We start from the raw sequence: 24910 nt of genomic DNA, 5'->3' as shown, positions 1-24910 counted from the left end.
CTCTAGAAGCTAAAGTCGCAGAAATGTCACACATATTTGGCCTGCAACTTTCTGTGCGACAAATTCAGACAGGAAAAATGAGTATAAATCCTTAGAAAATTATCCCCCAGTGTCTCCATCTGCTGGCGGTATTGAATAAGCATTGCTGCACTGATGGGGTATGCATTAGACGAAAAAAAAGAAGAAAAAGAAGAATAATACGCCCAGAAAAGAGGCGAAAAGGAGAAAAACGTAAAAAAAACGTGAAAAAAAAGTAAGAGGAAGAGAAGGGAAAAAAAGGTGGAAATGGGTTTAAAAGTGATTTCGGCGGAGAAATATATATATATATATATATATATATATATATATATATGCGCACACACACACATAGATATAAACGTATTCTCCGTTGAGATATTGCAGCCGCTGCTGTGTCCAGGCCCAGGAGCCTTAGCACTGTGCTGTGATGTCACTCAATACCACTGACATCACTAGGTGTAAACAACATCTCTCCTTTGCTGTGTATGTGACTATGGAGCTGTTTGGTGATGTCGTCTATTACGGCCTTCATAGAAGCAACAGGAGATTGTTGCATCCATCTTGAACCCTCAGAACTACAGTGCTATGATGTCACTCACTTCCACAGGCCTTGCAGAGTGTAAACAACAACAACCCAGCTTTGTTGTGTATGTAACCATAGGGATTTGTGATGTCACCTAGAACCTTCACAGCAGCGACAGCTTTATGAGGAGCATCAGCACTGCTCTGCCTGAGCAGAACCATCACCGCCATAGGTTGTCAAATAACCCGGATTTAACCCACACAGGTAAGTCCAATGGGGTGCAGGCATGTCCTCTATGCTTACAGCTTCCCGTGGGTGTTGGTTTGATACCGTTTGGGGACAGCCAAGGAGGCATCTGCAGGCAACAAAGGTAGGTGTGTGCTTGTGTGTGTGTTTCCTATGCAGATCCTAAGCCCAGTGTCACATGCAAGTAGGAGGAGTAAGAAGGGTTCCTGGCAAATCCGGGTTATGGATTGCATTTAAAAAGGCCCCGTGGGAGTGCAATGGGCCCCTGTCTTGCTGCTTAGCAATAATGGTATGGGTTTAGGTTCTGCTGTGTGTACTGGTGGTTGACTGCCCCCCAGCCCAGAGTGTGCATGGAAAATTGTCTGGCAGCCTCCCTGACAGCAAGCAGTGATAGTGCCCATGAAGGGGACCTTGTTGGGCCCGCCCCTTTCACGGTTATCGCTTCTCGGCCTTTTGGCTAAGATCAAGTGTAGTATCTGTTCTTATCAGTTTAATATCTGATACGTCCCCTATCTGGGGACCATATATTAAATGGATTTTTGAGAACGGGGGCCGATTTCGAAGCTTGCTTCCGTCGCCCTATGCATTGACCCGATATGGCAGTATCTTCGGGTACAGTGCACCACCCCCTTACAGGGTTAAAAAGAAAGATTCCTACTTTCATTGCTACCTGCTTGCTGGCTAGCCAGCTAGCCAGCCCTGTGGGCCTTGCTGCTGCTGCAGCCAAAAAACAAAAGGTGGTGCTGCTGCTGCTTCTGCTGCTTCTGCTTCTGCTTGTGTCTGGCCCCTGTTGGAGCGTCCAGGCACAGGACTTCTGCTGCTGCTGACTAAATGGCCTCCTTAATTGGATCATTTGAGTAGCCAGCACACCTGTGCAGGTAGGGCATGACATGATAGGCAGCTGCCTTGATAGCGGGTGGGTGCTGAATGTTCCTAATTGACAAAATAAGATTAATGCTTATGAAGAAATATAAAATCTCATCCCTTCCCCAATATCGCGCCACACCCCTACCCCTTAATTCCCTGGTTGAACTTGATGGACATATGTCTTTTTTCGACCGTACTAACTATGTAACTATGTAACATAACATGGGGGGGGGGGGGGTCTCCTGGCTGTTCACACAGGTGTGTCATTGCTGTACATTGACCATGCATTGCTTCTGTGGTATTGCAAAGGCAAAGACAAATGCTTCCAGCCATCCATTGCACTAATGGATTGGTCATCAGCTGGCTGTCTATGTCCCGCATCAATATAGACCAAAGTACAGAGGGTTAGGCTATGCTATTGTGCACCTACCTGATGCATCAGAAGGTGCGAGGCCCTTGCTAAATTCTGTGCACAGACTTTGAGATCTATGCTTTAGACTGTATCTAAACCTGCTCCAACATGGACTGACATTCTGGCCTACTTTCAGCCGATGCGACTTGTCTGTCGCTGAACAGTCGCTTTTTATGTATTCAGCACCTATGTATAATGTTGTAAAAATGCTCTAGAAGCTAAAGTCGCAGAAATGTCACACATATTTGGCCTGCAACTTTCTGTGCGACAAATTCAGACAGGAAAAATCAGTATAAATCCTTAGAAAATTATCCCCCAGTGTCTCCATCTGCTGGCGGTATTGAATAAGCATTGCTGCACTGATGGGGTATGCATTAGACGAAAAAAAAGAAGAAAAAGAAGAATAATACGCCCAGAAAAGAGGCGAAAAGGAGAAAAACGTAAAAAAACGTGAAAAAAAAGTAAGAGGAAGAGAAGGGAAAAAAAGGTGGAAATGGGTTTAAAAGTGATTTCGGCGGAGAAATATATATATATATATATATATATATATATATATATATATATATATGCGCACACACACACATAGATATAAACGTATTCTCCGTTGAGATATTGCAGCCGCTGCTGTGTCCAGGCCCAGGAGCCTTAGCACTGTGCTGTGATGTCACTCAATACCACTGACATCACTAGGTGTAAACAACATCTCTCCTTTGCTGTGTATGTGACTATGGAGCTGTTTGGTGATGTCGTCTATTACGGCCTTCATAGAAGCAACAGGAGATTGTTGCATCCATCTTGAACCCTCAGAACTACAGTGCTATGATGTCACTCACTTCCACAGGCCTTGCAGAGTGTAAACAACAACAACCCAGCTTTGTTGTGTATGTAACCATAGGGATTTGTGATGTCACCTAGAACCTTCACAGCAGCGACAGCTTTATGAGGAGCATCAGCACTGCTCTGCCTGAGCAGAACCATCACCGCCATAGGTTGTCAAATAACCCGGATTTAACCCACACAGGTAAGTCCAATGGGGTGCAGGCATGTCCTCTATGCTTACAGCTTCCCGTGGGTGTTGGTTTGATACCGTTTGGGGACAGCCAAGGAGGCATCTGCAGGCAACAAAGGTAGGTGTGTGCTTGTGTGTGTGTTTCCTATGCAGATCCTAAGCCCAGTGTCACATGCAAGTAGGAGGAGTAAGAAGGGTTCCTGGCAAATCCGGGTTATGGATTGCATTTAAAAAGGCCCCGTGGGAGTGCAATGGGCCCCTGTCTTGCTGCTTAGCAATAATGGTATGGGTTTAGGTTCTGCTGTGTGTACTGGTGGTTGACTGCCCCCCAGCCCAGAGTGTGCAAGGAAAATTGTCTGGCATCCTCCCTGACAGCAAGCAGTGATAGTGCCCATGAAGGGGACCTTGTTGGGCCCGCCCCTTTCACGGTTATCGCTTCTCGGCCTTTTGGCTAAGATCAAGTGTAGTATCTGTTCTTATCAGTTTAATATCTGATACGTCCCCTATCTGGGGACCATATATTAAATGGATTTTTGAGAACGGGGGCCGATTTCGAAGCTTGCTTCCGTCGCCCTATGCATTGACCCGATATGGCAGTATCTTCGGGTACAGTGCACCACCCCCTTACAGGGTTAAAAAGAAAGATTCCTACTTTCATTGCTACCTGCTTGCTGGCTAGCCAGCTAGCCAGCCCTGTGGGCCTTGCTGCTGCTGCAGCCAAAAAACAAAAGGTGGTGCTGCTGCTGCTTCTGCTGCTTCTGCTTCTGCTTGTGTCTGGCCCCTGTTGGAGCGTCCAGGCACAGGACTTCTGCTGCTGCTGACTAAATGGCCTCCTTAATTGGATCATTTGAGTAGCCAGCACACCTGTGCAGGTAGGGCATGACATGATAGGCAGCTGCCTTGATAGCGGGTGGGTGCTGAATGTTCCTAATTGACAAAATAAGATTAATGCTTATGAAGAAATATAAAATCTCATCCCTTCCCCAATATCGCGCCACACCCCTACCCCTTAATTCCCTGGTTGAACTTGATGGACATATGTCTTTTTTCGACCGTACTAACTATGTAACTATGTAACATAACATGGGGGGGGTCTCCTGGCTGTTCACACAGGTGTGTCATTGCTGTACATTGACCATGCATTGCTTCTGTGGTATTGCAAAGGCAAAGACAAATGCTTCCAGCCATCCATTGCACTAATGGATTGGTCATCAGCTGGCTGTCTATGTCCCGCATCAATATAGACCAAAGTACAGAGGGTTAGGCTATGCTATTGTGCACCTACCTGATGCATCAGAAGGTGCGAGGCCCTTGCTAAATTCTGTGCACAGACTTTGAGATCTATGCTTTAGACTGTATCTAAACCTGCTCCAACATGGACTGACATTCTGGCCTACTTTCAGCCGATGCGACTTGTCTGTCGCTGAACAGTCGCTTTTTATGTATTCAGCACCTATGTATAATGTTGTAAAAATGCTCTAGAAGCTAAAGTCGCAGAAATGTCACACATATTTGGCCTGCAACTTTCTGTGCGACAAATTCAGACAGGAAAAATCAGTATAAATCCTTAGAAAATTATCCCCCAGTGTCTCCATCTGCTGGCGGTATTGAATAAGCATTGCTGCACTGATGGGGTATGCATTAGACGAAAAAAAAGAAGAAAAAGAAGAATAATACGCCCAGAAAAGAGGCGAAAAGGAGAAAAACGTAAAAAAACGTGAAAAAAAAGTAAGAGGAAGAGAAGGGAAAAAAAGGTGGAAATGGGTTTAAAAGTGATTTCGGCGGAGAATATATATATATATATATATATATATATATATATATATATATATATGCGCACACACACACATAGATATAAACGTATTCTCCGTTGAGATATTGCAGCCGCTGCTGTGTCCAGGCCCAGGAGCCTTAGCACTGTGCTGTGATGTCACTCAATACCACTGACATCACTAGGTGTAAACAACATCTCTCCTTTGCTGTGTATGTGACTATGGAGCTGTTTGGTGATGTCGTCTATTACGGCCTTCATAGAAGCAACAGGAGATTGTTGCATCCATCTTGAACCCTCAGAACTACAGTGCTATGATGTCACTCACTTCCACAGGCCTTGCAGAGTGTAAACAACAACAACCCAGCTTTGTTGTGTATGTAACCATAGGGATTTGTGATGTCACCTAGAACCTTCACAGCAGCGACAGCTTTATGAGGAGCATCAGCACTGCTCTGCCTGAGCAGAACCATCACCGCCATAGGTTGTCAAATAACCCGGATTTAACCCACACAGGTAAGTCCAATGGGGTGCAGGCATGTCCTCTATGCTTACAGCTTCCCGTGGGTGTTGGTTTGATACCGTTTGGGGACAGCCAAGGAGGCATCTGCAGGCAACAAAGGTAGGTGTGTGCTTGTGTGTGTGTTTCCTATGCAGATCCTAAGCCCAGTGTCACATGCAAGTAGGAGGAGTAAGAAGGGTTCCTGGCAAATCCGGGTTATGGATTGCATTTAAAAAGGCCCCGTGGGAGTGCAATGGGCCCCTGTCTTGCTGCTTAGCAATAATGGTATGGGTTTAGGTTCTGCTGTGTGTACTGGTGGTTGACTGCCCCCCAGCCCAGAGTGTGCATGGAAAATTGTCTGGCAGCCTCCCTGACAGCAAGCAGTGATAGTGCCCATGAAGGGGACCTTGTTGGGCCCGCCCCTTTCACGGTTATCGCTTCTCGGCCTTTTGGCTAAGATCAAGTGTAGTATCTGTTCTTATCAGTTTAATATCTGATACGTCCCCTATCTGGGGACCATATATTAAATGGATTTTTGAGAACGGGGGCCGATTTCGAAGCTTGCTTCCGTCGCCCTATGCATTGACCCGATATGGCAGTATCTTCGGGTACAGTGCACCACCCCCTTACAGGGTTAAAAAGAAAGATTCCTACTTTCATTGCTACCTGCTTGCTGGCTAGCCAGCTAGCCAGCCCTGTGGGCCTTGCTGCTGCTGCAGCCAAAAAACAAAAGGTGGTGCTGCTGCTGCTTCTGCTGCTTCTGCTTCTGCTTGTGTCTGGCCCCTGTTGGAGCGTCCAGGCACAGGACTTCTGCTGCTGCTGACTAAATGGCCTCCTTAATTGGATCATTTGAGTAGCCAGCACACCTGTGCAGGTAGGGCATGACATGATAGGCAGCTGCCTTGATAGCGGGTGGGTGCTGAATGTTCCTAATTGACAAAATAAGATTAATGCTTATGAAGAAATATAAAATCTCATCCCTTCCCCAATATCGCGCCACACCCCTACCCCTTAATTCCCTGGTTGAACTTGATGGACATATGTCTTTTTTCGACCGTACTAACTATGTAACTATGTAACATAACATGGGGGGGGGGGGGGGGTCTCCTGGCTGTTCACACAGGTGTGTCATTGCTGTACATTGACCATGCATTGCTTCTGTGGTATTGCAAAGGCAAAGACAAATGCTTCCAGCCATCCATTGCACTAATGGATTGGTCATCAGCTGGCTGTCTATGTCCCGCATCAATATAGACCAAAGTACAGAGGGTTAGGCTATGCTATTGTGCACCTACCTGATGCATCAGAAGGTGCGAGGCCCTTGCTAAATTCTGTGCACAGACTTTGAGATCTATGCTTTAGACTGTATCTAAACCTGCTCCAACATGGACTGACATTCTGGCCTACTTTCAGCCGATGCGACTTGTCTGTCGCTGAACAGTCGCTTTTTATGTATTCAGCACCTATGTATAATGTTGTAAAAATGCTCTAGAAGCTAAAGTCGCAGAAATGTCACACATATTTGGCCTGCAACTTTCTGTGCGACAAATTCAGACAGGAAAAATCAGTATAAATCCTTAGAAAATTATCCCCCAGTGTCTCCATCTGCTGGCGGTATTGAATAAGCATTGCTGCACTGATGGGGTATGCATTAGACGAAAAAAAAGAAGAAAAAGAAGAATAATACGCCCAGAAAAGAGGCGAAAAGGAGAAAAACGTAAAAAAACGTGAAAAAAAAGTAAGAGGAAGAGAAGGGAAAAAAAGGTGGAAATGGGTTTAAAAGTGATTTCGGCGGAGAAATATATATATATATATATATATATATATATATATATATATATATATATATGCGCACACACACACATAGATATAAACGTATTCTCCGTTGAGATATTGCAGCCGCTGCTGTGTCCAGGCCCAGGAGCCTTAGCACTGTGCTGTGATGTCACTCAATACCACTGACATCACTAGGTGTAAACAACATCTCTCCTTTGCTGTGTATGTGACTATGGAGCTGTTTGGTGATGTCGTCTATTACGGCCTTCATAGAAGCAACAGGAGATTGTTGCATCCATCTTGAACCCTCAGAACTACAGTGCTATGATGTCACTCACTTCCACAGGCCTTGCAGAGTGTAAACAACAACAACCCAGCTTTGTTGTGTATGTAACCATAGGGATTTGTGATGTCACCTAGAACCTTCACAGCAGCGACAGCTTTATGAGGAGCATCAGCACTGCTCTGCCTGAGCAGAACCATCACCGCCATAGGTTGTCAAATAACCCGGATTTAACCCACACAGGTAAGTCCAATGGGGTGCAGGCATGTCCTCTATGCTTACAGCTTCCCGTGGGTGTTGGTTTGATACCGTTTGGGGACAGCCAAGGAGGCATCTGCAGGCAACAAAGGTAGGTGTGTGCTTGTGTGTGTGTTTCCTATGCAGATCCTAAGCCCAGTGTCACATGCAAGTAGGAGGAGTAAGAAGGGTTCCTGGCAAATCCGGGTTATGGATTGCATTTAAAAAGGCCCCGTGGGAGTGCAATGGGCCCCTGTCTTGCTGCTTAGCAATAATGGTATGGGTTTAGGTTCTGCTGTGTGTACTGGTGGTTGACTGCCCCCCAGCCCAGAGTGTGCATGGAAAATTGTCTGGCAGCCTCCCTGACAGCAAGCAGTGATAGTGCCCATGAAGGGGACCTTGTTGGGCCCGCCCCTTTCACGGTTATCGCTTCTCGGCCTTTTGGCTAAGATCAAGTGTAGTATCTGTTCTTATCAGTTTAATATCTGATACGTCCCCTATCTGGGGACCATATATTAAATGGATTTTTGAGAACGGGGGCCGATTTCGAAGCTTGCTTCCGTCGCCCTATGCATTGACCCGATATGGCAGTATCTTCGGGTACAGTGCACCACCCCCTTACAGGGTTAAAAAGAAAGATTCCTACTTTCATTGCTACCTGCTTGCTGGCTAGCCAGCTAGCCAGCCCTGTGGGCCTTGCTGCTGCTGCAGCCAAAAAACAAAAGGTGGTGCTGCTGCTGCTTCTGCTGCTTCTGCTTCTGCTTGTGTCTGGCCCCTGTTGGAGCGTCCAGGCACAGGACTTCTGCTGCTGCTGACTAAATGGCCTCCTTAATTGGATCATTTGAGTAGCCAGCACACCTGTGCAGGTAGGGCATGACATGATAGGCAGCTGCCTTGATAGCGGGTGGGTGCTGAATGTTCCTAATTGACAAAATAAGATTAATGCTTATGAAGAAATATAAAATCTCATCCCTTCCCCAATATCGCGCCACACCCCTACCCCTTAATTCCCTGGTTGAACTTGATGGACATATGTCTTTTTTCGACCGTACTAACTATGTAACTATGTAACATAACATGGGGGGGGGTCTCCTGGCTGTTCACACAGGTGTGTCATTGCTGTACATTGACCATGCATTGCTTCTGTGGTATTGCAAAGGCAAAGACAAATGCTTCCAGCCATCCATTGCACTAATGGATTGGTCATCAGCTGGCTGTCTATGTCCCGCATCAATATAGACCAAAGTACAGAGGGTTAGGCTATGCTATTGTGCACCTACCTGATGCATCAGAAGGTGCGAGGCCCTTGCTAAATTCTGTGCACAGACTTTGAGATCTATGCTTTAGACTGTATCTAAACCTGCTCCAACATGGACTGACATTCTGGCCTACTTTCAGCCGATGCGACTTGTCTGTCGCTGAACAGTCGCTTTTTATGTATTCAGCACCTATGTATAATGTTGTAAAAATGCTCTAGAAGCTAAAGTCGCAGAAATGTCACACATATTTGGCCTGCAACTTTCTGTGCGACAAATTCAGACAGGAAAAATCAGTATAAATCCTTAGAAAATTATCCCCCAGTGTCTCCATCTGCTGGCGGTATTGAATAAGCATTGCTGCACTGATGGGGTATGCATTAGACGAAAAAAAAGAAGAAAAAGAAGAATAATACGCCCAGAAAAGAGGCAAAAAGGAGAAAAACGTAAAAAAACGTGAAAAAAAAGTAAGAGGAAGAGAAGGGAAAAAAAGGTGGAAATGGGTTTAAAAGTGATTTCGGCGGAGAAATATATATATATATATATATATATATATATATATATATATGCGCACACACACACATAGATATAAACGTATTCTCCGTTGAGATATTGCAGCCGCTGCTGTGTCCAGGCCCAGGAGCCTTAGCACTGTGCTGTGATGTCACTCAATACCACTGACATCACTAGGTGTAAACAACATCTCTCCTTTGCTGTGTATGTGACTATGGAGCTGTTTGGTGATGTCGTCTATTACGGCCTTCATAGAAGCAACAGGAGATTGTTGCATCCATCTTGAACCCTCAGAACTACAGTGCTATGATGTCACTCACTTCCACAGGCCTTGCAGAGTGTAAACAACAACAACCCAGCTTTGTTGTGTATGTAACCATAGGGATTTGTGATGTCACCTAGAACCTTCACAGCAGCGACAGCTTTATGAGGAGCATCAGCACTGCTCTGCCTGAGCAGAACCATCACCGCCATAGGTTGTCAAATAACCCGGATTTAACCCACACAGGTAAGTCCAATGGGGTGCAGGCATGTCCTCTATGCTTACAGCTTCCCGTGGGTGTTGGTTTGATACCGTTTGGGGACAGCCAAGGAGGCATCTGCAGGCAACAAAGGTAGGTGTGTGCTTGTGTGTGTGTTTCCTATGCAGATCCTAAGCCCAGTGTCACATGCAAGTAGGAGGAGTAAGAAGGGTTCCTGGCAAATCCGGGTTATGGATTGCATTTAAAAAGGCCCCGTGGGAGTGCAATGGGCCCCTGTCTTGCTGCTTAGCAATAATGGTATGGGTTTAGGTTCTGCTGTGTGTACTGGTGGTTGACTGCCCCCCAGCCCAGAGTGTGCATGGAAAATTGTCTGGCAGCCTCCCTGACAGCAAGCAGTGATAGTGCCCATGAAGGGGACCTTGTTGGGCCCGCCCCTTTCACGGTTATCGCTTCTCGGCCTTTTGGCTAAGATCAAGTGTAGTATCTGTTCTTATCAGTTTAATATCTGATACGTCCCCTATCTGGGGACCATATATTAAATGGATTTTTGAGAACGGGGGCCGATTTCGAAGCTTGCTTCCGTCGCCCTATGCATTGACCCGATATGGCAGTATCTTCGGGTACAGTGCACCACCCCCTTACAGGGTTAAAAAGAAAGATTCCTACTTTCATTGCTACCTGCTTGCTGGCTAGCCAGCTAGCCAGCCCTGTGGGCCTTGCTGCTGCTGCAGCCAAAAAACAAAAGGTGGTGCTGCTGCTGCTTCTGCTGCTTCTGCTTCTGCTTGTGTCTGGCCCCTGTTGGAGCGTCCAGGCACAGGACTTCTGCTGCTGCTGACTAAATGGCCTCCTTAATTGGATCATTTGAGTAGCCAGCACACCTGTGCAGGTAGGGCATGACATGATAGGCAGCTGCCTTGATAGCGGGTGGGTGCTGAATGTTCCTAATTGACAAAATAAGATTAATGCTTATGAAGAAATATAAAATCTCATCCCTTCCCCAATATCGCGCCACACCCCTACCCCTTAATTCCCTGGTTGAACTTGATGGACATATGTCTTTTTTCGACCGTACTAACTATGTAACTATGTAACATAACATGGGGGGGGGGGGGTCTCCTGGCTGTTCACACAGGTGTGTCATTGCTGTACATTGACCATGCATTGCTTCTGTGGTATTGCAAAGGCAAAGACAAATGCTTCCAGCCATCCATTGCACTAATGGATTGGTCATCAGCTGGCTGTCTATGTCCCGCATCAATATAGACCAAAGTACAGAGGGTTAGGCTATGCTATTGTGCACCTACCTGATGCATCAGAAGGTGCGAGGCCCTTGCTAAATTCTGTGCACAGACTTTGAGATCTATGCTTTAGACTGTATCTAAACCTGCTCCAACATGGACTGACATTCTGGCCTACTTTCAGCCGATGCGACTTGTCTGTCGCTGAACAGTCGCTTTTTATGTATTCAGCACCTATGTATAATGTTGTAAAAATGCTCTAGAAGCTAAAGTCGCAGAAATGTCACACATATTTGGCCTGCAACTTTCTGTGCGACAAATTCAGACAGGAAAAATCAGTATAAATCCTTAGAAAATTATCCCCCAGTGTCTCCATCTGCTGGCGGTATTGAATAAGCATTGCTGCACTGATGGGGTATGCATTAGACGAAAAAAAAGAAGAAAAAGAAGAATAATACGCCCAGAAAAGAGGCGAAAAGGAGAAAAACGTAAAAAAACGTGAAAAAAAAGTAAGAGGAAGAGAAGGGAAAAAAAGGTGGAAATGGGTTTAAAAGTGATTTCGGCGGAGAAATATATATATATATATATATATATATATATATATATATATATATATATGCGCACACACACACATAGATATAAACGTATTCTCCGTTGAGATATTGCAGCCGCTGCTGTGTCCAGGCCCAGGAGCCTTAGCACTGTGCTGTGATGTCACTCAATACCACTGACATCACTAGGTGTAAACAACATCTCTCCTTTGCTGTGTATGTGACTATGGAGCTGTTTGGTGATGTCGTCTATTACGGCCTTCATAGAAGCAACAGGAGATTGTTGCATCCATCTTGAACCCTCAGAACTACAGTGCTATGATGTCACTCACTTCCACAGGCCTTGCAGAGTGTAAACAACAACAACCCAGCTTTGTTGTGTATGTAACCATAGGGATTTGTGATGTCACCTAGAACCTTCACAGCAGCGACAGCTTTATGAGGAGCATCAGCACTGCTCTGCCTGAGCAGAACCATCACCGCCATAGGTTGTCAAATAACCCGGATTTAACCCACACAGGTAAGTCCAATGGGGTGCAGGCATGTCCTCTATGCTTACAGCTTCCCGTGGGTGTTGGTTTGATACCGTTTGGGGACAGCCAAGGAGGCATCTGCAGGCAACAAAGGTAGGTGTGTGCTTGTGTGTGTGTTTCCTATGCAGATCCTAAGCCCAGTGTCACATGCAAGTAGGAGGAGTAAGAAGGGTTCCTGGCAAATCCGGGTTATGGATTGCATTTAAAAAGGCCCCGTGGGAGTGCAATGGGCCCCTGTCTTGCTGCTTAGCAATAATGGTATGGGTTTAGGTTCTGCTGTGTGTACTGGTGGTTGACTGCCCCCCAGCCCAGAGTGTGCATGGAAAATTGTCTGGCAGCCTCCCTGACAGCAAGCAGTGATAGTGCCCATGAAGGGGACCTTGTTGGGCCCGCCCCTTTCACGGTTATCGCTTCTCGGCCTTTTGGCTAAGATCAAGTGTAGTATCTGTTCTTATCAGTTTAATATCTGATACGTCCCCTATCTGGGGACCATATATTAAATGGATTTTTGAGAACGGGGGCCGATTTCGAAGCTTGCTTCCGTCGCCCTATGCATTGACCCGATATGGCAGTATCTTCGGGTACAGTGCACCACCCCCTTACAGGGTTAAAAAGAAAGATTCCTACTTTCATTGCTACCTGCTTGCTGGCTAGCCAGCTAGCCAGCCCTGTGGGCCTTGCTGCTGCTGCAGCCAAAAAACAAAAGGTGGTGCTGCTGCTGCTTCTGCTGCTTCTGCTTCTGCTTGTGTCTGGCCCCTGTTGGAGCGTCCAGGCACAGGACTTCTGCTGCTGCTGACTAAATGGCCTCCTTAATTGGATCATTTGAGTAGCCAGCACACCTGTGCAGGTAGGGCATGACATGATAGGCAGCTGCCTTGATAGCGGGTGGGTGCTGAATGTTCCTAATTGACAAAATAAGATTAATGCTTATGAAGAAATATAAAATCTCATCCCTTCCCCAATATCGCGCCACACCCCTACCCCTTAATTCCCTGGTTGAACTTGATGGACATATGTCTTTTTTCGACCGTACTAACTATGTAACTATGTAACATAACATGGGGGGGGTCTCCTGGCTGTTCACACAGGTGTGTCATTGCTGTACATTGACCATGCATTGCTTCTGTGGTATTGCAAAGGCAAAGACAAATGCTTCCAGCCATCCATTGCACTAATGGATTGGTCATCAGCTGGCTGTCTATGTCCCGCATCAATATAGACCAAAGTACAGAGGGTTAGGCTATGCTATTGTGCACCTACCTGATGCATCAGAAGGTGCGAGGCCCTTGCTAAATTCTGTGCACAGACTTTGAGATCTATGCTTTAGACTGTATCTAAACCTGCTCCAACATGGACTGACATTCTGGCCTACTTTCAGCCGATGCGACTTGTCTGTCGCTGAACAGTCGCTTTTTATGTATTCAGCACCTATGTATAATGTTGTAAAAATGCTCTAGAAGCTAAAGTCGCAGAAATGTCACACATATTTGGCCTGCAACTTTCTGTGCGACAAATTCAGACAGGAAAAATCAGTATAAATCCTTAGAAAATTATCCCCCAGTGTCTCCATCTGCTGGCGGTATTGAATAAGCATTGCTGCACTGATGGGGTATGCATTAGACGAAAAAAAAGAAGAAAAAGAAGAATAATACGCCCAGAAAAGAGGCGAAAAGGAGAAAAACGTAAAAAAACGTGAAAAAAAAGTAAGAGGAAGAGAAGGGAAAAAAAGGTGGAAATGGGTTTAAAAGTGATTTCGGCGGAGAAATATATATATATATATATATATATATATATATATATATATATATATGCGCACACACACACATAGATATAAACGTATTCTCCGTTGAGATATTGCAGCCGCTGCTGTGTCCAGGCCCAGGAGCCTTAGCACTGTGCTGTGATGTCACTTAATACCACTGACATCACTAGGTGTAAACAACATCTCTCCTTTGCTGTGTATGTGACTATGGAGCTGTTTGGTGATGTCGTCTATTACGGCCTTCATAGAAGCAACAGGAGATTGTTGCATCCATCTTGAACCCTCAGAACTACAGTGCTATGATGTCACTCACTTCCACAGGCCTTGCAGAGTGTAAACAACAACAACCCAGCTTTGTTGTGTATGTAACCATAGGGATTTGTGATGTCACCTAGAACCTTCACAGCAGCGACAGCTTTATGAGGAGCATCAGCACTGCTCTGCCTGAGCAGAACCATCACCGCCATAGGTTGTCAAATAACCCGGATTTAACCCACACAGGTAAGTCCAATGGGGTGCAGGCATGTCCTCTATGCTTACAGCTTCCCGTGGGTGTTGGTTTGATACCGTTTGGGGACAGCCAAGGAGGCATCTGCAGGCAACAAAGGTAGGTGTGTGCTTGTGTGTGTGTTTCCTATGCAGATCCTAAGCCCAGTGTCACATGCAAGTAGGAGGAGTAAGAAGGGTTCCTGGCAAATCCGGGTTATGGATTGCATTTAAAAAGGCCCCGTGGGAGTGCAATGGGCCCCTGTCTTGCTGCTTAGCAATAATGGTATGGGTTTAGGTTCTGCTGTGTGTACTGGTGGTTGACTGCCCCCCAGCCCAGAGTGTGCATGGAAAATTGTCTGGCAGCCTCCCTGACAGCAAGCAGTGATAGTGCCCATGAAGGGGACCTTGTTGGGCCCGCCCCTTTCACGGTTATCGCTTCTCGGCCTTTTGGCTAAGATCAAGTGTAGTATCTGTTCTTATCAGTTTAATATCTGATACGTCCCCTATCTGGGGACCATATATTAAATGGATTTTTGAGAACGGGGGCCGATTTCGAAGCTTGCTTCCGTCGCCCTATGCATTGACCCGATATGGCAGTATCTTCGGGTACAGTGCACCACCCCCTTACAGGGTTAAAAAGAAAGATTCCTACTTTCATTGCTACCTGCTTGCTGGCTAGCCAGCTAGCCAGCCCTGTGGGCCTTGCTGCTGCTGCAGCCAAAAAACAAAAGGTGGTGCTGCTGCTGCTTCTGCTGCTTCTGCTTCTGCTTGTGTCTGGCCCCTGTTGGAGCGTCCAGGCACAGGACTTCTGCTGCTGCTGACTAAATGGCCTCCTTAATTGGATCATTTGAGTAGCCAGCACACCTGTGCAGGTAGGGCATGACATGATAGGCAGCTGCCTTGATAGCGGGTGGGTGCTGAATGTTCCTAATTGACAAAATAAGATTAATGCTTATGAAGAAATATAAAATCTCATCCCTTCCCCAATATCGCGCCACACCCCTACCCCTTAATTCCCTGGTTGAACTTGATGGACATATGTCTTTTTTCGACCGTACTAACTATGTAACTATGTAACATAACATGGGGGGGGTCTCCTGGCTGTTCACACAGGTGTGTCATTGCTGTACATTGACCATGCATTGCTTCTGTGGTATTGCAAAGGCAAAGACAAATGCTTCCAGCCATCCATTGCACTAATGGATTGGTCATCAGCTGGCTGTCTATGTCCCGCATCAATATAGACCAAAGTACAGAGGGTTAGGCTATGCTATTGTGCACCTACCTGATGCATCAGAAGGTGCGAGGCCCTTGCTAAATTCTGTGCACAGACTTTGAGATCTATGCTTTAGACTGTATCTAAACCTGCTCCAACATGGACTGACATTCTGGCCTACTTTCAGCCGATGCGACTTGTCTGTCGCTGAACAGTCGCTTTTTATGTATTCAACACCTATGTATAATGTTGTAAAAATGCTCTAGAAGCTAAAGTCGCAGAAATGTCACACATATTTGGCCTGCAACTTTCTGTGCGACAAATTCAGACAGGAAAAATCAGTATAAATCCTTAGAAAATTATCCCCCAGTGTCTCCATCTGCTGGCGGTATTGAATAAGCATTGCTGCACTGATGGGGTATGCATTAGACGAAAAAAAAGAAGAAAAAGAAGAATAATACGCCCAGAAAAGAGGCGAAAAGGAGAAAAACGTAAAAAAACGTGAAAAAAAAGTAAGAGGAAGAGAAGGGAAAAAAAGGTGGAAATGGGTTTAAAAGTGATTTCGGCGGAGAAATATATATATATATATATATATATATATATATATATATATATATATGCGCACACACACACATAGATATAAACGTATTCTCCGTTGAGATATTGCAGCCGCTGCTGTGTCCAGGCCCAGGAGCCTTAGCACTGTGCTGTGATGTCACTCAATACCACTGACATCACTAGGTGTAAACAACATCTCTCCTTTGCTGTGTATGTGACTATGGAGCTGTTTGGTGATGTCGTCTATTACGGCCTTCATAGAAGCAACAGGAGATTGTTGCATCCATCTTGAACCCTCAGAACTACAGTGCTATGATGTCACTCACTTCCACAGGCCTTGCAGAGTGTAAACAACAACAACCCAGCTTTGTTGTGTATGTAACCATAGGGATTTGTGATGTCACCTAGAACCTTCACAGCAGCGACAGCTTTATGAGGAGCATCAGCACTGCTCTGCCTGAGCAGAACCATCACCGCCATAGGTTGTCAAATAACCCGGATTTAACCCACACAGGTAAGTCCAATGGGGTGCAGGCATGTCCTCTATGCTTACAGCTTCCCGTGGGTGTTGGTTTGATACCGTTTGGGGACAGCCAAGGAGGCATCTGCAGGCAACAAAGGTAGGTGTGTGCTTGTGTGTGTGTTTCCTATGCAGATCCTAAGCCCAGTGTCACATGCAAGTAGGAGGAGTAAGAAGGGTTCCTGGCAAATCCGGGTTATGGATTGCATTTAAAAAGGCCCCGTGGGAGTGCAATGGGCCCCTGTCTTGCTGCTTAGCAATAATGGTATGGGTTTAGGTTCTGCTGTGTGTACTGGTGGTTGACTGCCCCCCAGCCCAGAGTGTGCATGGAAAATTGTCTGGCAGCCTCCCTGACAGCAAGCAGTGATAGTGCCCATGAAGGGGACCTTGTTGGGCCCGCCCCTTTCACGGTTATCGCTTCTCGGCCTTTTGGCTAAGATCAAGTGTAGTATCTGTTCTTATCAGTTTAATATCTGATACGTCCCCTATCTGGGGACCATATATTAAATGGATTTTTGAGAACGGGGGCCGATTTCGAAGCTTGCTTCCGTCGCCCTATGCATTGACCCGATATGGCAGTATCTTCGGGTACAGTGCACCACCCCCTTACAGGGTTAAAAAGAAAGATTCCTACTTTCATTGCTACCTGCTTGCTGGCTAGCCAGCTAGCCAGCCCTGTGGGCCTTGCTGCTGCTGCAGCCAAAAAACAAAAGATGGTGCTGCTGCTGCTTCTGCTGCTTCTGCTTCTGCTTGTGTCTGGCCCCTGTTGGAGCGTCCAGGCACAGGACTTCTGCTGCTGCTGACTAAATGGCCTCCTTAATTGGATCATTTGAGTAGCCAGCACACCTGTGCAGGTAGGGCATGACATGATAGGCAGCTGCCTTGATAGCGGGTGGGTGCTGAATGTTCCTAATTGACAAAATAAATTAATGCTTATGAAGAAATATAAAATCTCATCCCTTCCCCAATATCGCGCCACACCCCTACCCCTTAATTCCCTGGTTGAACTTGATGGACATATGTCTTTTTTCGACCGTACTAACTATGTAACTATGTAACATAACATGGGGGGGGGGGGGGGGGGTCTCCTGGCTGTTCACACAGGTGTGTCATTGCTGTACATTGACCATGCATTGCTTCTGTGGTATTGCAAAGGCAAAGACAAATGCTTCCAGCCATCCATTGCACTAATGGATTGGTCATCAGCTGGCTGTCTATGTCCCGCATCAATATAGACCAAAGTACAGAGGGTTAGGCTATGCTATTGTGCACCTACCTGATGCATCAGAAGGTGCGAGGCCCTTGCTAAATTCTGTGCACAGACTTTGAGATCTATGCTTTAGACTGTATCTAAACCTGCTCCAACATGGACTGACATTCTGGCCTACTTTCAGCCGATGCGACTTGTCTGTCGCTGAACAGTCGCTTTTTATGTATTCAGCACCTATGTATAATGTTGTAAAAATGCTCTAGAAGCTAAAGTCGCAGAAATGTCACACATATTTGGCCTGCAACTTTCTGTGCGACAAATTCAGACAGGAAAAATCAGTATAAATCCTTAGAAAATTATCCCCCAGTGTCTCCATCTGCTGGCGGTATTGAATAAGCATTGCTGCACTGATGGGGTATGCATTAGACGAAAAAAAAAGAAGAAAAAGAAGAATAATAAGCCCAGAAAAGAGGCGAAAAGGAGAAAAACGTAAAAAAACGTGAAAAAAAAGTAAGAGGAAGAGAAGGGAAAAAAAGGTGGAAATGGGTTTAAAAGTGATTTCGGCGGAGAAATATATATATATATATATATATATATATATATATATATATATATGCGCACACACACACATAGATATAAACGTATTCTCCGTTGAGATATTGCAGCCGCTGCTGTGTCCAGGCCCAGGAGCCTTAGCACTGTGCTGTGATGTCACTCAATACCACTGACATCACTAGGTGTAAACAACATCTCTCCTTTGCTGTGTATGTGACTATGGAGCTGTTTGGTGATGTCGTCTATTACGGCCTTCATAGAAGCAACAGGAGATTGTTGCATCCATCTTGAACCCTCAGAACTACAGTGCTATGATGTCACTCACTTCCACAGGCCTTGCAGAGTGTAAACAACAACAACCCAGCTTTGTTGTGTATGTAACCATAGGGATTTGTGATGTCACCTAGAACCTTCACAGCAGCGACAGCTTTATGAGGAGCATCAGCACTGCTCTGCCTGAGCAGAACCATCACCGCCATAGGTTGTCAAATAACCCGGATTTAACCCACACAGGTAAGTCCAATGGGGTGCAGGCATGTCCTCTATGCTTACAGCTTCCCGTGGGTGTTGGTTTGATACCGTTTGGGGACAGCCAAGGAGGCATCTGCAGGCAACAAAGGTAGGTGTGTGCTTGTGTGTGTGTTTCCTATGCAGATCCTAAGCCCAGTGTCACATGCAAGTAGGAGGAGTAAGAAGGGTTCCTGGCAAATCCGGGTTATGGATTGCATTTAAAAAGGCCCCGTGGGAGTGCAATGGGCCCCTGTCTTGCTGCTTAGCAATAATGGTATGGGTTTAGGTTCTGCTGTGTGTACCGGTGGTTGACTGCCCCCCAGCCCAGAGTGTGCATGGAAAATTGTCTGGCAGCCTCCCTGACAGCAAGCAGTGATAGTGCCCATGAAGGGGACCTTGTTGGGCCCGCCCCTTTCACGGTTATCGCTTCTCGGCCTTTTGGCTAAGATCAAGTGTAGTATCTGTTCTTATCAGTTTAATATCTGATACGTCCCCTATCTGGGGACCATATATTAAATGGATTTTTGAGAACGGGGGCCGATTTCGAAGCTTGCTTCCGTCGCCCTATGCATTGACCCGATATGGCAGTATCTTCAGGTACAGTGCACCACCCCCTTACAGGGTTAAAAAGAAAGATTCCTACTTTTATTGCTACCTGCTTGCTGGCTAGCCAGCTAGCCAGCCCTGTGGGCCTTGCTGCTGCTGCAGCCAAAAAACAAAAGGTGGTGCTGCTGCTGCTTCTGCTGCTTCTGCTTCTGCTTGTGTCTGGCCCCTGTTGGAGCGTCCAGGCACAGGACTTCTGCTGCTGCTGACTAAATGGCCTCCTTAATTGGATCACTTGAGTAGCCAGCACACCTGTGCAGGTAGGGCATGACATGATAGGCAGCTGCCTTGATAGCGGGTGGGTGCTGAATGTTCCTAATTGACAAAATAAGATTAATGCTTATGAAGAAATATAAAATCTCATCCCTTCCCCAATATCGCGCCACACCCCTACCCCTTAATTCCCTGGTTGAACTTGATGGACATATGTCTTTTTTCGACCGTACTAACTATGTAACTATGTAACATAACATGGGGGGGGGGGGGGGTCTCCTGGCTGTTCACACAGGTGTGTCATTGCTGTACATTGACCATGCATTGCTTCTGTGGTATTGCAAAGGCAAAGACAAATGCTTCCAGCCATCCATTGCACTAATGGATTGGTCATCAGCTGGCTGTCTATGTCCCGCATCAATATAGACCAAAGTACAGAGGGTTAGGCTATGCTATTGTGCACCTACCTGATGCATCAGAAGGTGCGAGGCCCTTGCTAAATTCTGTGCACAGACTTTGAGATCTATGCTTTAGACTGTATCTAAACCTGCTCCAACATGGACTGACATTCTGGCCTACTTTCAGCCGATGCGACTTGTCTGTCGCTGAACAGTCGCTTTTTATGTATTCAGCACCTATGTATAATGTTGTAAAAATGCTCTAGAAGCTAAAGTCGCAGAAATGTCACACATATTTGGCCTGCAACTTTCTGTGCGACAAATTCAGACAGGAAAAATCAGTATAAATCCTTAGAAAATTATCCCCCAGTGTCTCCATCTGCTGGCGGTATTGAATAAGCATTGCTGCACTGATGGGGTATGCATTAGACGAAAAAAAAGAAGAAAAAGAAGAATAATACGCCCAGAAAAGAGGCGAAAAGGAGAAAAACGTAAAAAAACGTGAAAAAAAAGTAAGAGGAAGAGAAGGGAAAAAAAGGTGGAAATGGGTTTAAAAGTGATTTCGGCGGAGAAATATATATATATATATATATATATATATATATATATATATATATGCGCACACACACACATAGATATAAACGTATTCTCCGTTGAGATATTGCAGCCGCTGCTGTGTCCAGGCCCAGGAGCCTTAGCACTGTGCTGTGATGTCACTCAATACCACTGACATCACTAGGTGTAAACAACATCTCTCCTTTGCTGTGTATGTGACTATGGAGCTGTTTGGTGATGTCGTCTATTACGGCCTTCATAGAAGCAACAGGAGATTGTTGCATCCATCTTGAACCCTCAGAACTACAGTGCTATGATGTCACTCACTTCCACAGGCCTTGCAGAGTGTAAACAACAACAACCCAGCTTTGTTGTGTATGTAACCATAGGGATTTGTGATGTCACCTAGAACCTTCACAGCAGCGACAGCTTTATGAGGAGCATCAGCACTGCTCTGCCTGAGCAGAACCATCACCGCCATAGGTTGTCAAATAACCCGGATTTAACCCACACAGGTAAGTCCAATGGGGTGCAGGCATGTCCTCTATGCTTACAGCTTCCCGTGGGTGTTGGTTTGATACCGTTTGGGGACAGCCAAGGAGGCATCTGCAGGCAACAAAGGTAGGTGTGTGCTTGTGTGTGTGTTTCCTATGCAGATCCTAAGCCCAGTGTCACATGCAAGTAGGAGGAGTAAGAAGGGTTCCTGGCAAATCCGGGTTATGGATTGCATTTAAAAAGGCCCCGTGGGAGTGCAATGGGCCCCTGTCTTGCTGCTTAGCAATAATGGTATGGGTTTAGGTTCTGCTGTGTGTACTGGTGGTTGACTGCCCCCCAGCCCAGAGTGTGCATGGAAAATTGTCTGGCAGCCTCCCTGACAGCAAGCAGTGATAGTGCCCATGAAGGGGACCTTGTTGGGCCCGCCCCTTTCACGGTTATCGCTTCTCGGCCTTTTGGCTAAGATCAAGTGTAGTATCTGTTCTTATCAGTTTAATATCTGATACGTCCCCTATCTGGGGACCATATATTAAATGGATTTTTGAGAACGGGGGCCGATTTCGAAGCTTGCTTCCGTCGCCCTATGCATTGACCCGATATGGCAGTATCTTCAGGTACAGTGCACCACCCCCTTACAGGGTTAAAAAGAAAGATTCCTACTTTTATTGCTACCTGCTTGCTGGCTAGCCAGCTAGCCAGCCCTGTGGGCCTTGCTGCTGCTGCAGCCAAAAAACAAAAGGTGGTGCTGCTGCTGCTTCTGCTGCTTCTGCTTCTGCTTGTGTCTGGCCCCTGTTGGAGCGTCCAGGCACAGGACTTCTGCTGCTGCTGACTAAATGGCCTCCTTAATTGGATCACTTGAGTAGCCAGCACACCTGTGCAGGTAGGGCATGACATGATAGGCAGCTGCCTTGATAGCGGGTGGGTGCTGAATGTTCCTAATTGACAAAATAAGATTAATGCTTATGAAGAAATATAAAATCTCATCCCTTCCCCAATATCGCGCCACACCCCTACCCCTTAATTCCCTGGTTGAACTTGATGGACATATGTCTTTTTTCGACCGTACTAACTATGTAACTATGTAACATAACATGGGGGGGGGGGGGGGTCTCCTGGCTGTTCACACAGGTGTGTCATTGCTGTACATTGACCATGCATTGCTTCTGTGGTATTGCAAAGGCAAAGACAAATGCTTCCAGCCATCCATTGCACTAATGGATTGGTCATCAGCTGGCTGTCTATGTCCCGCATCAATATAGACCAAAGTACAGAGGGTTAGGCTATGCTATTGTGCACCTACCTGATGCATCAGAAGGTGCGAGGCCCTTGCTAAATTCTGTGCACAGACTTTGAGATCTATGCTTTAGACTGTATCTAAACCTGCTCCAACATGGACTGACATTCTGGCCTACTTTCAGCCGATGCGACTTGTCTGTCGCTGAACAGTCGCTTTTTATGTATTCAGCACCTATGTATAATGTTGTAAAAATGCTCTAGAAGCTAAAGTCGCAGAAATGTCACACATATTTGGCCTGCAACTTTCTGTGCGACAAATTCAGACAGGAAAAATCAGTATAAATCCTTAGAAAATTATCCCCCAGTGTCTCCATCTGCTGGCGGTATTGAATAAGCATTGCTGCACTGATGGGGTATGCATTAGACGAAAAAAAAGAAGAAAAAGAAGAATAATACGCCCAGAAAAGAGGCGAAAAGGAGAAAAACGTAAAAAAACGTGAAAAAAAAGTAAGAGGAAGAGAAGGGAAAAAAAGGTGGAAATGGGTTTAAAAGTGATTTCGGCGGAGAAATATATATATATATATATATATATATATATATATATATATATGCGCACACACACACATAGATATAAACGTATTCTCCGTTGAGATATTGCAGCCGCTGCTGTGTCCAGGCCCAGGAGCCTTAGCACTGTGCTGTGATGTCACTCAATACCACTGACATCACTAGGTGTAAACAACATCTCTCCTTTGCTGTGTATGTGACTATGGAGCTGTTTGGTGATGTCGTCTATTACGGCCTTCATAGAAGCAACAGGAGATTGTTGCATCCATCTTGAACCCTCAGAACTACAGTGCTATGATGTCACTCACTTCCACAGGCCTTGCAGAGTGTAAACAACAACAACCCAGCTTTGTTGTGTATGTAACCATAGGGATTTGTGATGTCACCTAGAACCTTCACAGCAGCGACAGCTTTATGAGGAGCATCAGCACTGCTCTGCCTGAGCAGAACCATCACCGCCATAGGTTGTCAAATAACCCGGATTTAACCCACACAGGTAAGTCCAATGGGGTGCAGGCATGTCCTCTATGCTTACAGCTTCCCGTGGGTGTTGGTTTGATACCGTTTGGGGACAGCCAAGGAGGCATCTGCAGGCAACAAAGGTAGGTGTGTGCTTGTGTGTGTGTTTCCTATGCAGATCCTAAGCCCAGTGTCACATGCAAGTAGGAGGAGTAAGAAGGGTTCCTGGCAAATCCGGGTTATGGATTGCATTTAAAAAGGCCCCGTGGGAGTGCAATGGGCCCCTGTCTTGCTGCTTAGCAATAATGGTATGGGTTTAGGTTCTGCTGTGTGTACTGGTGGTTGACTGCCCCCCAGCCCAGAGTGTGCATGGAAAATTGTCTGGCAGCCTCCCTGACAGCAAGCAGTGATAGTGCCCATGAAGGGGACCTTGTTGGGCCCGCCCCTTTCACGGTTATCGCTTCTCGGCCTTTTGGCTAAGATCAAGTGTAGTATCTGTTCTTATCAGTTTAATATCTGATACGTCCCCTATCTGGGGACCATATATTAAATGGATTTTTGAGAACGGGGGCCGATTTCGAAGCTTGCTTCCGTCGCCCTATGCATTGACCCGATATGGCAGTATCTTCGGGTACAGTGCACCACCCCCTTACAGGGTTAAAAAGAAAGATTCCTACTTTCATTGCTACCTGCTTGCTGGCTAGCCAGCTAGCCAGCCCTGTGGGCCTTGCTGCTGCTGCAGCCAAAAAACAAAAGGTGGTGCTGCTGCTGCTTCTGCTGCTTCTGCTTCTGCTTGTGTCTGGCCCCTGTTGGAGCGTCCAGGCACAGGACTTCTGCTGCTGCTGACTAAATGGCCTCCTTAATTGGATCATTTGAGTAGCCAGCACACCTGTGCAGGTAGGGCATGACATGATAGGCAGCTGCCTTGATAGCGGGTGGGTGCTGAATGTTCCTAATTGACAAAATAAGATTAATGCTTATGAAGAAATATAAAATCTCATCCCTTCCCCAATATCGCGCCACACCCCTACCCCTTAATTCCCTGGTTGAACTTGATGGACATATGTCTTTTTTCGACCGTACTAACTATGTAACTATGTAACATAACATGGGGGGGGGGGGGGTCTCCTGGCTGTTCACACAGGTGTGTCATTGCTGTACATTGACCATGCATTGCTTCTGTGGTATTGCAAAGGCAAAGACAAATGCTTCCAGCCATCCATTGCACTAATGGATTGGTCATCAGCTGGCTGTCTATGTCCCGCATCAATATAGACCAAAGTACAGAGGGTTAGGCTATGCTATTGTGCACCTACCTGATGCATCAGAAGGTGCGAGGCCCTTGCT

At 46.1% G+C, this 24910-nt stretch overlaps 11 non-coding genes across 11 annotated transcripts; all 11 read left to right on the top strand.

Annotated features, from left to right (window-relative positions):
* Positions 1-1224: 1224 nt before the first annotated feature.
* LOC130316379 (U2 spliceosomal RNA) lies at positions 1225-1415 on the top strand. The gene has a single exon (XR_008863717.1). It is a non-coding gene; the product is annotated as a U2 spliceosomal RNA (small nuclear RNA).
* A 2091-nt stretch (positions 1416-3506) lies between these two features.
* Positions 3507-3697, top strand: LOC130316378 (U2 spliceosomal RNA). Its single transcript, XR_008863716.1, has one exon. It is a non-coding gene; the product is annotated as a U2 spliceosomal RNA (small nuclear RNA).
* Positions 3698-5781: 2084 nt separating this feature from the next.
* On the top strand, positions 5782-5972 carry LOC130316376 (U2 spliceosomal RNA). Its single transcript, XR_008863715.1, has one exon. It is a non-coding gene; the product is annotated as a U2 spliceosomal RNA (small nuclear RNA).
* A 2097-nt stretch (positions 5973-8069) lies between these two features.
* LOC130316375 (U2 spliceosomal RNA) lies at positions 8070-8260 on the top strand. Its single transcript, XR_008863714.1, has one exon. It is a non-coding gene; the product is annotated as a U2 spliceosomal RNA (small nuclear RNA).
* A 2080-nt stretch (positions 8261-10340) lies between these two features.
* Positions 10341-10531, top strand: LOC130316373 (U2 spliceosomal RNA). Its single transcript, XR_008863712.1, has one exon. It is a non-coding gene; the product is annotated as a U2 spliceosomal RNA (small nuclear RNA).
* Positions 10532-12623: 2092 nt separating this feature from the next.
* LOC130316372 (U2 spliceosomal RNA) lies at positions 12624-12814 on the top strand. The gene has a single exon (XR_008863711.1). It is a non-coding gene; the product is annotated as a U2 spliceosomal RNA (small nuclear RNA).
* Positions 12815-14899: 2085 nt separating this feature from the next.
* Positions 14900-15090, top strand: LOC130316371 (U2 spliceosomal RNA). The gene has a single exon (XR_008863710.1). It is a non-coding gene; the product is annotated as a U2 spliceosomal RNA (small nuclear RNA).
* Positions 15091-17175: 2085 nt separating this feature from the next.
* LOC130316370 (U2 spliceosomal RNA) lies at positions 17176-17366 on the top strand. Its single transcript, XR_008863709.1, has one exon. It is a non-coding gene; the product is annotated as a U2 spliceosomal RNA (small nuclear RNA).
* A 2093-nt stretch (positions 17367-19459) lies between these two features.
* LOC130316417 (U2 spliceosomal RNA) lies at positions 19460-19650 on the top strand. Its single transcript, XR_008863752.1, has one exon. It is a non-coding gene; the product is annotated as a U2 spliceosomal RNA (small nuclear RNA).
* A 2090-nt stretch (positions 19651-21740) lies between these two features.
* LOC130316416 (U2 spliceosomal RNA) lies at positions 21741-21931 on the top strand. Its single transcript, XR_008863751.1, has one exon. It is a non-coding gene; the product is annotated as a U2 spliceosomal RNA (small nuclear RNA).
* A 2088-nt stretch (positions 21932-24019) lies between these two features.
* On the top strand, positions 24020-24210 carry LOC130316369 (U2 spliceosomal RNA). Its single transcript, XR_008863708.1, has one exon. It is a non-coding gene; the product is annotated as a U2 spliceosomal RNA (small nuclear RNA).
* The last annotated feature ends 700 nt before the right edge of the window (positions 24211-24910 follow it).

The sequence above is a fragment of the Hyla sarda genome, unplaced genomic scaffold (assembly GCF_029499605.1).
Source record: "Hyla sarda isolate aHylSar1 unplaced genomic scaffold, aHylSar1.hap1 scaffold_193, whole genome shotgun sequence".
NCBI classification, from domain to species: domain Eukaryota; kingdom Metazoa; phylum Chordata; class Amphibia; order Anura; family Hylidae; genus Hyla; species Hyla sarda.
This window is presented reverse-complemented; position numbering and strand designations above follow the sequence as displayed.